Source organism: Argopecten irradians, chromosome 3 (assembly GCF_041381155.1).
Source record: "Argopecten irradians isolate NY chromosome 3, Ai_NY, whole genome shotgun sequence".
Lineage (NCBI taxonomy): Eukaryota > Metazoa > Mollusca > Bivalvia > Pectinida > Pectinidae > Argopecten > Argopecten irradians.
Window position 1 is genome coordinate 64,029,321 of NC_091136.1, and position 15,540 is coordinate 64,044,860.

The 15,540-nt window shown below is 33.3% G+C and overlaps 1 long non-coding RNA gene across 1 annotated transcript; it reads left to right on the top strand.

The window, feature by feature from the left end:
• The first annotated feature begins 234 nt into the window (after positions 1-234).
• Positions 235-13,432, top strand: LOC138319353 (uncharacterized). Its single transcript, XR_011207999.1, has 2 exons — positions 235-3,166; positions 3,372-13,432. It is a non-coding gene; the product is annotated as an uncharacterized lncRNA (long non-coding RNA).
• The last annotated feature ends 2,108 nt before the right edge of the window (positions 13,433-15,540 follow it).

Sequence of the window (15,540 nt, forward strand, 5' to 3'; positions counted from 1 at the left end):
TGAAACTGGTTCGGCTATAAATAGAAAAGACGTAGTTGGAACGTCTGGGACCGTTTACTCTTTTATTCATTCGCTTGTTTACGTTTACCATGGAGTTTTTTTCTTATGTAACGCCAATAATATTTATATTTTATTTTTAAAAACCTATATTGAAATTATTTTCTTGTAATTTCGTGTCAAAAAATATGGTTGATTTATTAAAGTTTTATGATTGTTCTATGAACTACATTTCCGTGGCATTCTGGCGTAGGAATATAATAATTGGGTATATATATCGCCCAAACAACAAACTACGTCATAGAGCCATTTGGGAAGACAGAAGAAGGCGAAGATATGGGCTTGGAAGGACTGTTGAAAAACTGGTGAAGATGTTGTTGGTTTGGATTGGAGATTTGTTTTAGAGGCTTGTTTGTCCATCTATGAGGGTTTTATCATAGTTGGTTTCACTTTTTGTCTCGGAAATTAGTTTAATATTCTGTATTGCTGTTGTGAAGTTGGGAACATTCATCAATTTGTTGATTCAATATGGCGACTAGGAAAATAGCTTCGCTTGCAAAACAACGAAATCAGTTTCACTCCAAGGATACGATATTGTTAACAAAGTTGATGAAAATAGCTAAACGAAAAAAGACAGCATGTAGCCGTAAATATCCTAATTACCTCGTTACTGCCTTATTGCAGGCAACTGTGATGCGTCTTGAATCCGATAAATCGAGAGTTCAAATGGTTGGGAGGTTCCCCAAGGATATCCAATATGTAAATATCGACGATGCCAATTATCGCAATACGATATATAAACAATCTATATCTGGTGTTAACCGTAATGTAAATAGTTACAACGTTGACACGATTGAAATGGAATTAGATAATTTTTTTGACAGTTTAAAATCTAATTGATTTAATCGGTGATTTAAATTTGTTGATTAGGCCTAAATGCCGTATTCGTGTTTATTTTTCTATTCTATTTACATTAACCTTTCTTCAGCATTTAGTTTCAACTAAAGCTAAGATGGGGGATATTCATTATTGTCATATTTATAGATAATAAATTTGTGCTATTTTATACTTATCGTTTCGTTTCAATTAATCTATACATAGTATTGTTGGTGTACTTTTCTCTCTTTTCATAGCATTCTTCTCAAAGATGAAGAATAGGCCTCCCTGGTTACATAAAGCTTAAGACCTGAGGAACCAGACTATCCATGATAAAATAAGTACATAACAGATGAGTAATTTGGCATTTGTTTGTTAAATTCATTGGTCTTGATTTATGCTGAATGTTAAATGACCCAAATAAGGCAACTCGGCCTTAGTTTTAATAATATAAAATGCTTACACTTTGCTAAAGAATGTAAATCAAAATGTTGAGAGTTGAAAAGGCATCTACGATGCACTAATTGTATATTGTCGGGGAGAGGGAATCTACTATTTGACATTTCAGAGAGAAGTAATTTTGTGGCAGGACAGAGTCCAGTTGCTATGCTGTCCCAAGAATGACTGGTTAGAAGTACTCAGTAGAATGCATTGGCTTTGAAGCCAAGGAGTTAAATTAAAGGCAAGCTGCATGCAAATTATGAAGAAAAGTCTTTGATTTCTTAAACATCAGTGAATTTGATGGTTTGTTACATAAATAATCTATCCGTTTATATTATCAACATCAATAGTGAAAATATTTTGAGTCCCTTAGTTGGACAAACTTTGTCGAGCATGCGATGGCTTTAGAATATTTCAGAATAAGTAAAACTGGACAGCAGGGAAGACCATAGAACAAGATGCAGATATTACATGAAAGACGAACATTACGAAAAGGACTGACCGATAAGATGGTATTTCTGAGTATAAAGGCTGGGCACGTAAATAAAGCTTTCCAATTCCATTTAATTTTTATTAGATTTGACTAAATAGATTTTAAAACCTATATTAAGTTCAAAACAATTTATTTCTGGAATAAAGTGGGGATCATACTTTTGGGTTGTGGGCTCTTAACATTTCAGTATCAAACTTGAATTCTTAAGACCAAGAAATTACATAGACAACAATATTCTACAAAAAAACTACTGAAGTTAGCCAAATCTTTGAGTATATCCGTCTAGTGATAAACTTTCAATCCAACAAAATAGAGGAAAATACAGATGTACAATATTCATCCTCATTGAAGGTTTTTAAGTACCAGAATACTTCTGACAACCTATTGATTTTTAGTTAATTTTCATTGACAAGAACAGTATTCCATATACTTTTGATAAAACTTTGCCTATTGGATGGGATGTGCTAATCGGCTTATTTCAGGATTGCATCAAGATGTTGCAAATGTGATGCCTTTTGAAAGGTGAAATCAACTGAGGTCTGTTGATTGCTGAATGGGCTGAAGTATGTAAAATTTGACATGCTGTAGTACTGTGATGACTGAAGTAATCTTGCCTACAAGTGAAAATTGTTTTAATGCATATTTGTTCATACATTGTTTTGAAAAATTTGAATAAATCTATTTGATCCACTATAAACAAGACATAAATTACCTTAAATATCATAAATGTGGAAAACCGTATCAAATGTCTGCTGGGGAAGGCAATATTCTATATAAGTGGGGAAATATTCGAACAAACAAGTAAGTTATGGGCTAATAGAACGTTGAACAGGTGTTGTTTTATAATTGTATATGGGAAAATATAAATGGTAGATGATAGGGAAGGGTATTAAACTTGCTTATTCCAGATTTGCGCTTTGTAAACATGTAGTTGGAACATAGTTTCTGGCGAGAAAAGATAGCAGAAGGCTGCAGATCTGACACCCATGACCCAAACAAGACCTAGAAAGTTCCCATTACTGCATTAAGGTATACGTACTTTGTTGTAAACGGTAATTGCAAGTTTTATGAGCAACAGAGAGCTGCTGACCTTATGAAGATGAATATACGATTATAAGATATACATGTAAATATGATAGGGATTTATGCTTTTCATGTGCATAAAGCACAGTTTGAGAAAAATTGTAAAAGTATATAAAAAAAAATACAGGAAGGGAGGGGAAAGTTAATATCTACTCGTTTCAGATGTGCTTCAAGAGAAGTTGCAATGCCCATACCATACCTCCCGATTTGCTTAGTCACAGCTAAATCTTCACAGCTGGAAAGAGTCGTGATATGGAGACAATTGACAGATAATTGGTATACATTTTAGCCATTTGTTATAAAAAAAATTGCGATGTATTATGTATGATGCAATATTTATAAAAAAAAAAATTGCATACAATTTAAACATTAACTACAAATTATGAACCTGTGACGTTTTAAAAAGTTTAACCTTTTAAATGGATCAGTAAATCAATTGGTTGCTAAGAGGGTAGGGGGAATTTTTTTGAAAATATTTCAGATTGGCATACACTGCCTATGCACCTCTTTGCTATTTTGATGTACCCAAACATCAAATGATTGAAGATTCAGAGCTTGAAGAGCAGAGATTTTGGATGCCTAAGAGTAAGCAGCTTCTGGAATTTGTCTCTTAAGGTATTTTGTTGGACAAAAATGGCTTTATGAGTTATTTTATGAATAATGGTGGTAATGAGATGGTATTTGTATACCCATTGGTATATCTGGACAGAACTTTATTGAACTAATTTGTCAACTTTAAAATTAAAAACTTGCTGCTAAAACTGTTTTAAGACTATGATATAATTGAATTTAAATTTGTTACTAGATGAATAGGAGGGGAACCTTTTAGCCTATTTCAAATTTGCTTCTGCATATTACCAACTTGAAATGTTTGACATCTAAATATTCCCATCTACATAACCATGAAATCCTAGTATTTGGCACTTGCTGTGCAAGAAAGTATTTCAATGTTAATGGAAATTTGAGTAGTTTTACTATTGTATGCCGTTGCATATTTTATTCTAAATACAAACCTGGAGACCTTTTACAGTTCAGTAAGTCTATTTGTTACTTGGAGGGTAGGGAATTTCTTTTGAAAATATTTCAGATTTTAATTCACTGTTCCTATAAACAATTGCTACCATGCTGCACCCAAACATCAAATGATGATTGAAGATTCAGAGCTTGAAGAGTGGATAATTTTAACCCAGGCCTAAGAGTAAGAAGTAAATGGCATATCTTCAAGGTATTTAGTTGGACAAAAATGGCTTTCAGATGTGAATAATATCAGTTTTGTAAATTGTAGATTGTGATGAAATAAAACTTGTTAACTCAAATATAAAAATGTGTTGTAACAATCAAACCTGTTTATAAATTTGTGTATGATGAGGGGGAGGGGAATCTAAGCCTATTTCAGATTTGCCTCTGCGTGTTACCAACTGTAACTGCTTGTCTACAATATTCCCAGACATATAAATGAAATACTAGTTGGAGGGTTTGGAGCTTGCTGTGCAAGAAAGTTAAAGGTCAAATGTTCAAAGGCAATTGTTTGCCTTTAGGAGGGGAGTCACACTTAAATATTTCAGATTTCACCGAAAGAATAAACCGTTAGACTACCACAATGATGTGTCATTAAATGATGCTTGATGAGTTGGAGCTTGGAAGAAAGGTTTTCACCTATATTTAAAGAGTATGAAGTTCTTTGGAATTGTCCTCAAGGTATTTTGATGCTAGAAATCTCCGGTGTATTTTTGATGTTTTTACTTATTTATAGATTAGTAATCTGTAATTATATATTGTGCATTTTCTTGAAATGCATATCTTTTTGTGCATTGGTTTTTAGTTTCTTCAATGAAATTTACCAACAAAAAAATTAAAGACTTTAGATAATTCAATAAGTTAATTGTAAAAGGACTAAATGTTTGGGGCAAAGGGGAATCTTTAGCCTTTTTCAGATTTGCCTCTGTCAGTGCTACCGATTATTTGTTTATTATACTCAAAGATGAAAAATGGCATGCTTGAATACTCTTATTATAACAATTAAAAGATAAGTCCAGGAAATCTTGCTATGTTGGGGGAAGGGGGATTTACATTCAAAACATTTCAGATTTGTATTTGCTGCAAATATAAGCTGCTACCATGAATAAATGATGTGAGGAATTGGAGCTCGAAGAGCCAAGAGGTGCCTATGAGTATGAAGATATTTTTGAGGTAATTTGTTGCTGGAGATAATTACTTTCCTGTGTATTTTGTGAATAATGTTATCAATCGGTCATTTAAAATAGGTGTACGGAATATCTACCTAAACTTTAAAACCTTGGTGCAACATCTTGTGTAAATGTTTGATGAGATTGGGGGAGGGGAATCTTGAGCCTATTTCAGATTTGCTTCAGCCTGTTGCCTAGTTGAACTGCTCGTCTTCAATATTACCCCCATAATGAAAATGAAATCATTGTGAGGATTTGCAGCTTGCTGTGCAAGAAAGTTTTGACCTCTCCAGGAATCTATTTTGGAAGTCTTGAGGTATCCATGGTGTTGTTATCCCAAGTTGTGCATAGAAATTTGATGTTTTATTTCCACACTGTAAATTAATACTTTTTATTTTCCATAAATTTTAAAAATAAAATATGATACCATTATAAAGTTTGGCTAAAGTGTACACAATGTTTGGGAAGAAGGGGCGAAATAATATCTGCTCATTTCAGATGTGCTTCAAGAGAAGTTGCAATGTCCATACCTCTGCAATGCTCTAACCCGAGTCCTGCTGCCATAACCTAAACTCCAAACATAGAAATGTGGTAAACCTGTTGTGATATGAAGACAATTGACGGATAAATGTACACAAGTCTATATTTAAGTATGTAATATAACCTTTTACAAATTTAATACACTCTGTGTTGTAATAATACCTAAATGAATTTTGCATACTTGTATATACTATGCTAATGTCAAGTCTGACCTATCAATATAAGTTAACATTGAAAATGATTATTAAATTTGATTGGGAAAGGGGAATTTAAGCTATTTCATATTACATCTGCTTGCTGCAAACATTTTTGTCTGCAATTTTTCCTTTAAAAAAAAGGATTTTTAGCCTGATGTGAAAGATGTTTGACCTTTGCACAAGAATATGCCCTTGTTTGGAAGTTGAGGTAATACTTTGTGGTAATCGTCTATATATTTAATGTGCATAGATAAAAAGCTCCTTATGATAATGATACAAATATAATATGGTGTCATATTGGGAAGTTGTCATCAATTTCCAGCTTGCTGTGTAACAGAAGGATTATAAAAAGAACAATATGTAAAAGTTAATTGGATTTTTTTAGTTATTAAGAAAAAAATGTTTTCCATTTAAACTTTATCTATGTGCTAGTTATGCAGATATTTTGGAAAGAGGAGAGGGGGGCGATAGATTCTCATTTCAGATATGCTTGAAACAAGGTTGAAAATCCTGTACCTTTGAAGGCATTGTCGCACAAAAACTCAACATATGGAACCCCAATAACAGAATCAATTGTGGTATGGAGATTAATTTTTACAAATTTTGAAATGTGATCGCAATCCTGCTGTAGCCATATTTGTGTTGTTGTTTTCTTAAAGCTTGCATAGAATTTTAAGAGATGTTTTCATGCTACATATCTGTTAAAGTTACATGTGATTGTTTGATCTGTACATTAAGTTTTAACTCCAAAATAAACACTCTAATATATTTGATAAGTGGATATTTAAGATTGAAACCGTTTGTATTCCTATTAAAATAACCAATTTAATGTATGAGAAGATATATATGCAAATAGTAAGGAAATAGCATGATTTATTAACTGCTTGCAAAATAAAGATTCATAGGGGAAAGGGGGGATATCATACCTTTGCCAGTTTTATTTTGAGGTGATGAAATGATAAAGCCACTGGAAGTAAAGACCTACTTCATAAAGCAGCTGAAGAAGGTATTTGATTTGAAAGGTTTAAAAAAGTTCTGCTATGCAAGTTCAGATGTTTAAATGAAATATGAAATGTCCTCATTGTAAAGAACAATAAATTTGTAATTACCAATTTAATATTGGTCATATGTGTGATGGGAACTAAGCAAAGGAATGAAGTTTCTTTGGGTGGGCAATTGACACATGTTTATTTCATAATTGTGTTGCAATGTTGGATCTTAAGAAAAGTGGATATCTTTATGAAGGTGTCGTAGTATATTTTGTGGTTATGTTGAGCGAAAGTAAAGTTGTATTGGAGATTGGCAAAAGACTTGAGAATTTAATGAAATATACTTTTCAGTTACGTCTATTTAGTGTTTGGGAGAATTAAGTATTATTTCAGATGCACTTCAAGTGAATTCTAAGAGAAATCAAGAAATAGGAATCTTAAGTCATATGGAAGCCAGATGTTTCACATGTGGTATGGATATAATATACTCCTTACTTGTATTAAAACAAAGTTAAACTTGTGTTAATTGATCTGGCATTGTTGCATATCTAAAACAAATTTGTGTTTTAAAGAATTGTTTTTAGAACTTCTGCATTTGTAAAGTAATGTTACGATATATCAGCAATGTATATTAGGCGAGGGAGGGGATTTATTTTCACTTATTTCAGAAGCGCTATTCAAGCCTGCCAAGAAATGGCATTGTCTTAAAGAAGTATGAAAGTATTTGAAGAAATAACCAAGGTCCAATGAACTCTAGCCCACTAAGAAGCAAAGCTCAAACTAGTGGTATGATGAATTGTTGTGTGATCTGTATGTCTCGCAAAATTGATACCAATCATAAAATATAATTTTGGCTCATAGTGTAGTTGAATTTTGTTATACTGTAATAGCTTTAAATAATTTATTTACTGGTTGGGTGCTATGCATATTGCATTTTATGTAAGATTTATTGCATGAATACTCATATTTTGTATTAATCACAAAGGTTTGTTTTATTTGCTATGAAGTATTTATACTATTAAAGGATTTCTTCAATAAGTGCAAGGTAGAGTATGTATGAATTTGTATGTGTAGTTAGGATTGAAGAGGTCTGCTGGAGGAAGGTCGGTATGGGTGAAAGCTTGAAACGACACATTCACAACAATTATATACATAGTGTCATGGTGAATCGAGTAGCCATGTAGTTTTGGTCTGTAAGTATACTGTTAAACCTTAACTTCATCAGTGAATTTAACCAAATTTACCTGGCTTTAAGAATATCACTGGATGTCATTTTAATAATTTGAAAATCTTGTATCACTGTTTATACCGTTTGGGGTTGGGATGTTGTCCGTTTACTATTTTTAGGTAAACGTGTAAGATAATCTGCCAGGAGGTAACTTTTCTCAGAAAATTTATTGATAATCACCTGTTTGTAATAGGTATTTAAAATGTAATCACTTGTAACTTGTAGGTCATAGAGGAAATATTTTAAAGGAAAGTAAATTCCATACAACAAAACCTTACAAACACTAATGTATTGTGATACTGTTATTGAATTGTGAATGTTTGGAGGTTTGGATGTTGTGGTTTAATTTCAGTACTCGTCCATGTGGGTTCCATGGCTATTGTTTAAAAGTGAAGCAGGACATCATTTACTGGCAAGAAGTGCAGGTGTCATTTTGGTGTGATCCTTGATATTGAAGATGATGGTAAATCGTGGTTTGAAATGGAAAGTTGTACGAGTCTTTACTGCGATTGTGCATGTAATTAAATGTAAAATGATATTTAATGAAGATGTACGAAAACCATATGGGAGTGTTGTTGGAATAAGCTCTATTTACATACAAATAGAAATAAAATGACTAATAGGAAATAAAGGAATGTTTTTTATTGGTAAGATAATCTCTTTCATGTTTCGGTAATATTCCACTATTATTATGAATTTGTATACCATCATCAATAACTTGTGTTACGGTTATCATTAGAGAATGCAAGTGGGAGAGGGAGGGGTTTTTGTACTAAATGTGCAGACTTTGTATTTTCAGAAGAGTTAGGAAATTGAATGAATCCCAAAAGCTGCATATTTTAAAATGGTGGTGAGCCAAATTTCTTTCTTAAATAGGTATGCTGCCGCTGTTAAATTGGTAGGAATGGTGAATCGAGTAGCCATTAGTATATTGGGATGATGAGACACTTGTGCTGTTGATTACTAATCTTGCAGAGAAATCTTTAAAAATATTTTTATTAGTTTAGACATACTATAAATTCGTTTCTGTTGAATACTTCTTTGATGTTCATCGTTATTTTTCCATTATTTCTCAGACATAACTTCTTCAGTCTTATAACCGCAGTGTTTGCAACACTTATTTCAGACCTGTTGTATCTACACTGGTACTTTGTCGACTATTCCCAGGTGTTGTCTGTGTGTCTCATTTTTTACCGATTTAACCAAGCATATGTGTATATATATACTAGAGTGGGGGCAAGTAGATTTTACAGTTGTGTTGAATACTTACCTTGGTGAATGGATATAGCTTGTCTAATATCTGTACTACATGTTTTCCATCAGTAGTTACCTTTACATATGCCAAGTATAATTTACTGCATGTGAAGCTGTTTGGAATATTTTAATGCACTTTTCCAATTGAGTTACCAATCTCTAGTTAGACTTCACAAATGTTGGTTCAGTATCCTACCTTGCTATACATGATTTAGCTGCTTGTCTACAACCTTTGTATGATGGATTGCTGATTAATGCACTTGTTCCAACTGCTTGACCCTCGGGTTGCCGTAAGAACACTTAAGATATTATGTGGATATCTATTTTTGTGATAGAATGGTGAATCGAGTAACCATTTAGATATGTACTGTATCTCCAATAGATTTTTCTTGAAGTTGTCAACAAAAGTTTTATAAGAGACATTTGATGTGTTATAATGGTTTCACCGATTGAAGTAGACAGCATGATTGGAAAGTAAAAGAACACTTTGTTGCATTATTTGTTAAGGGTTTATATGGGTATTCGCCAACAATACTGTTACTGTTTTGTGCTGCTTATCTTGGTATACTGTACTTTTAATATTATTACTGTATTTTTGTTCTTTTTTTCTAACATATCTCTAGTTTTATTGGTATGAATATATTGTCATGTATTATTTTTTGACCTGTGGGTCATTTCTTTCTTCCGATCTTAAGAATTTATTTAGCATGGAGTCCCATCGTGCCAGTTTCCTGGGGAGTTCTTTCCTATTGTTGCCACCACTCAGCCAGTATTGGGAGACCAAGAAAACTGTTTCTACAGCTATTGCAGTTTGGACTGGGGAGATAACTCTTCATAAACAAACAGTATGTTTTCATCTTGGGTATCTGATCCTCTTTTTTTCGTGAATAGAAAGGACCAATTTAAAAGTATATTAACTATAGAATCTTATTGTAATTGTAAATTAAAATGTAGCTTTCTCTTAAGGTTGCATCCAAGTTAATGAACGGAGTATGTTAATGACAATGGCAGTCTTTGACTGCATCACATGTTCTATTTCTTTTGTTTCCAGTGCTAGTATATCAGTTGTAAGATCTGTCACCTAGGTAAACTTCACTGGGAACTTAGCATACCCTCAAAAGTCATTTTCCTTGAACCATGAGCTGGAATTTGCAATTTCTACCAAAGTGATCTGAAGGCTGAAATCCATGAATGTATGTTAATTACTATTTTACAGGGTCTTACAAATTATCTTTCAGATTTATTTCCATTAATATCAAATATCACATTTCAACTTCTTTTCATAGGCAGCTATAAGACTGCAGATTTCATTTCCATACTAAGGAATATAAACCAGGCTCCATGAAATTGATGTTAATAAGTACCTAAATAGTTTTAATTGAAAGCTTGGAAGATATTGGTCCAACACAACTCTCCAGGGATTTGTTTGGCAGTCTTTGGACTGCATCAAATGTACTAGTTTTATCCATTTTCAGACTAAGGGTTCCATTAATCACCAGACTTTTGCAACCCAGCATTTTCTAAGGTTCAAGAAAAGTAGCAAATTACATTCTTCAGAGAGATGTTCTGGAGTTTGATGGTTGCTTCAAAAGAGGTCTAATGGTAAAGCAGCATTTTGTTTCCATTAATCTTGTTAAAATTTTCATTAAAAGAAATTGATTGTTTATTATTAATGGTACACAAGCATTTCATTTTATCATTACTTAATATTGGTATCCTGTATGGGATGATTATTGCATGTTACTTTGGAAGCTCCTCAATTAAATTTCTTGTTAGAATGTGTAGGAATGTTTTGACATTTTACCACGGTTTTTGACCTGTGGGTCACATTGCCGCAATATCTTGAGAATTTATTTAGCATGGTGTCCCCGTCACGCTAGTTACCTCAGGTGTTCTTCATATTGTCCTCATATTGGTGTTCCACGCTTCGGTTTGTACCAGCATTGGGGGCCATGACTGATTTTACAGCTATTACAGGTTGGGCTTGGAGATTAATTCTGAATATATATGCTACTATTCCTCATAATAAACCGATATTAAATTTAAGTTTCTTTCTATTAGTATATCAAATAGTAAACGTTGCGCTCCTGGAAAAGTTCTTTTCAAATTAGTATATCAAATGGTAAACGTTGCGCTCCTGGAAAAGTTCTTTTCAAAATTAGTATGTAGATTGTAATGGCAGTCTGTTGACTGCATCATATGTGTTTCATTTCTTTTTGTTTCCAGTGCTTGTTTATCAGTCAATTAAAGACTTGTCACCTAGGTAATCCAAATTGCTCACCGTGGCTCCAAAAGTGATGAACTGGGATTCACATTTTTACCAAAGGGATCTGAAAGTTGAAATCTGTCCATGTATGTTATTTACTATTTTAGTGTCATAATTGGCTTTCAGATATAACTTATTTTATTGGCAGCTATTAAACCAGCAGGCCTTTTTTTCACACAGCAGTTTCAATTTAAAGGTATTAAAGAGCATAGTGATTGGTTTCTATAGATTTTTGGCAGTCTATGGACTGCATCAAATGTTCTAGTTTTCTCCATTTTCAGATATTGAAAGTTTCTGATCAATCACCAGGACTGTCCACATTTCCTAGTCTCCTCAAGAAAATGATTCGCTACAGATTTATTACTCAAGTTTGCAGGTTATATATATATCGCTTTTTATTCCAATTAAGCACAATGTTGGTGTTTAATTGTTATTTATTCGGTAAAGCGATTCTAAAAGTAAGATAAAGTTAAACTGAACAGCAGCTAGTGGACTTATCTTGAATGTAATGGATACTTTTCACCAAATCGATTGATATTAGTAGTGCATTGAACTATAAAATCTCTTACATACGACGTTGAATTTTGTTGGCAGTCTTTTGACTGCATCAAATATGTTTGTTTTCTCCATTTTCAGATTTTGTACCACTTACCTATACCTTGTTTGCATTTCTCTGGTCCTTAAAGAAAATCCTATGTGATTTGCAGTAATGAAATCATAAAAGACCAGTGTCAAAGGCAGCAGGCTAAGTTTTTCTCTCTTCTAAAATGCCTCACAATTATTTACTTTTAAATCTAAAATTGTTTTTCCAGTCTAGCTCTTGATATGTCAAGAAATTGTAAATGGCATTTACGCACCATCAATACTAAAGATGAAAATTAAGATTTGTCTTACACTGAGGATGTTAACAACTGTAAATGTTAAGTAATTAAATACTAAAAGTTGTAGCACTTTTCAAGATACTGTTGTGCTTGCAGATGTTTGTTTTAATGAGTTGGTTGCAGGTTTTGGAGTTGTGCTTCATACCAGAAAATTGTGGTATAGTTCCTACTGAATGAAGAGCCTTTTAAGCAAAGTAAATGTGTATTTACAGCAGAAAAGCAGCATTTTGTTGGCATTCTTGAAGGTTTTTGGAAAGTCTGTCCATGAAACAAAACATCCGGTTTTATAGGTGGAATTGTGTTTTATTTTTATCTTATTTCTCCAATTTCTGTTTTTGTTTTTCAATTGATTCCTCATTGGACAGATTTATGCATATTTTGTGCTGTCAAGTTGTATTTTGTGAAGGTGCTTATTTTCAGATCTCTGGATTCCTTGGTTTGTGTGGAGCAAGTACAGTATATGGAAAGCAAGGCAAAGAAAGTTAAATAAGATAAATATATAAATATACCTATTTTGACTCTAAATTTGGCACAGTCAGAGAGTGAGAAAACACTGCCAGTTGGACAGAGCCTTAGGCAAACCTACCTCCCCCTTCCTAAATGGGAGTAGGGTTGGGTAGCCTGCTCGCAACATTTAATCTGACTTTTTGGCATCAAAATTTTTAAGAATTATAAAACTACTAGATAAAAACATTTTATATCTTATATATAATAAAGATGTTATAAAAGGAAATAGATTTGAATACTGTTTATTCTTTGAAAGGAAGATAAAATAGATGAATAAAACTTGAAAGTTTACATTTTGGTATAATGCTATAAGATTATTAATGGTTGCTGCTAAATTAAAATTGCCTTGTTCTAAAATGTTTTCAAATTTAATACGGTTTTGTAAAATAATTGTCAGTATAATAGTTTTATTTAAAAGTAATAACTGAACTGAAATATAATGGAAAAAATTGTTGCTCAAATAAATTAAAAACAAATAAACAGGTAAACTTTAATCACTGGCTTTGTCATCATTTATGTTTTATTGAAAAAAGCAAATGTATTCACCAGCTTCTAAACAAATTGGAATAATGAAAATGTGGTAAGTTGGTGAATAGACTTGCTTGGAGGAACAGGCAGTCAAAGACAGCTCGAGTAAGTTCAAAGAGCAAAATGTTTTTAAAATGAAGTAGAGAAATTTATAGCTTTAAATAAGATTGTATTTTGTCACGGAATGGTGAAAAAAATCAACATCTTCAGAATTTGAAATTATATTCATTAATTGTACACTGTTATTGGAGCGTTAATAGGATCAACAAAAGTTATTGGTCTGATGAAACAATTGGGAAATATGTCAAACATTTACCTGGATTGCTTTTATGCTTGATAAAGAGTTTTTAATGACCAATTGGGGGATGAAACATTTTGCAATTCTGTTCTTACTAGCATGGTTATGTTAGTCAAAACAGGAGTTAATTCACTGGATTATCTACCACCTAATGAAGCGGCTGAAAATGAAGTATGTCCAAACAACCGAGAAAATTGATAACCTTTGGACCTAACCAGTGGAAATATTTGTCCACAAAATAAAAGACCAAACGCAAATTTATGAAGATCCAGGCGTCCATCAGACGACAATATCCAAGATGGCCTGCCAACATGATTGTTCTAAAATTAAAGTCGGATGAGAACCAGCAGATAAGTGCAGCATGCAGGTGCAAGGTCAACGTGACACTTTTAACCAATTCATTTGCTCGTCTCTCGTACATCATCGCAACAACTTGCATACACATAGATTTACATGTGCAGGACATTGCATGACGCAGGGGCACGTAAGTTCAGACAATATATATACACAGAGCATGTAGTTAAAACACCTAATACATATATACAGTGAATTTAAACACCATGTCATTTCTACAGAAGGATTTTACAAGAAATTGCTATATTTCCCCTCTGGCTCTTTGGGGACCAGACCCACCGTTTAGACAAAATTGGTTCCCCTCCAACCATGGAAGCTTCAGACTAACTTTGAAATCCATTCCTACAGAAGGATTTTTAAGACTTTGCTATATTTCCCCTATTGGGCCCTGGGGGAGCAGACCCACCGTTTATACAAAATTGGTTCCCATTCACCCAAGGAAGCTTTAGACTAAATGTGCACAAAATCCATTTAGTGGTTTATGACTAATAGGGATTTTTGTGAAAAGTTGACGGACGAGGGACACAGCCCATGACATAGGCAGGTGAGCTAAAAATTTGAATGATCAAAATCCAAGATGTCTGCCAGTCTGAAAATGCATTAGACAGCTAGTGCCATGGAGAAGATGGTTCCATTTATAATGGCTGACAGAGAGCCATCTTTGATTTTGACCATTGAAGATTGTTTCCTCTTTTATTGTGGAAAGAAATGAAGGGATCCATCTTCAATATACATTGGTATGTTTCTATTTGGCCATTGTTGTGCATACCGGTACTTCATTTTGGGGTAATCAGAAAACAGTATACATGTAGTCACAATCTTGGATTTTGACAAAGTTCGATTCTATTTAGAAATGCTTACTGCAAGTACTAGTAAAAGTAAGGAATCTTTCTCTGTAAAGATCCCTTACATCATTTGACTGAATGTAGCTTCAGATTCATTCATTACTTTCCCCAAGAAATGATTTGGAGCAAAAGGAATCTGTTTGCCATGTTGTACCATTGGAACCTTCACTACTAATGATTGAACTTGGATTGATGCTGTACTTTTGTAAAGACCACATTTATTTTTTGTGCGGTCAACATAAACAAGATGGGCCTGTATCATTTGTACAATTTTGAATCCCTACTCTATAAGGATGCTACCATTGTATTATGAGTGATATCACATGCTTAGTTTCAGAGAAGTCGTTAATATGAAAATAGCCAATTTGACCCCTTTTGGCCCCGCTCCTCAGGCCCCCAAGGGGTCGGCCCAATCATTTGTACATTTATGATTCTCCACCCTATGAGAATGCTACCATTGCATTATATGTTCTATCCCATACTTAGTTTAAGAGAAGAAGTTGTTTATATGGGAATAGCCAAATTGCACCTTTTGACCCTGGTTTTAATTCAGGCTCCGGGGAAGGGGGGGGGGCTT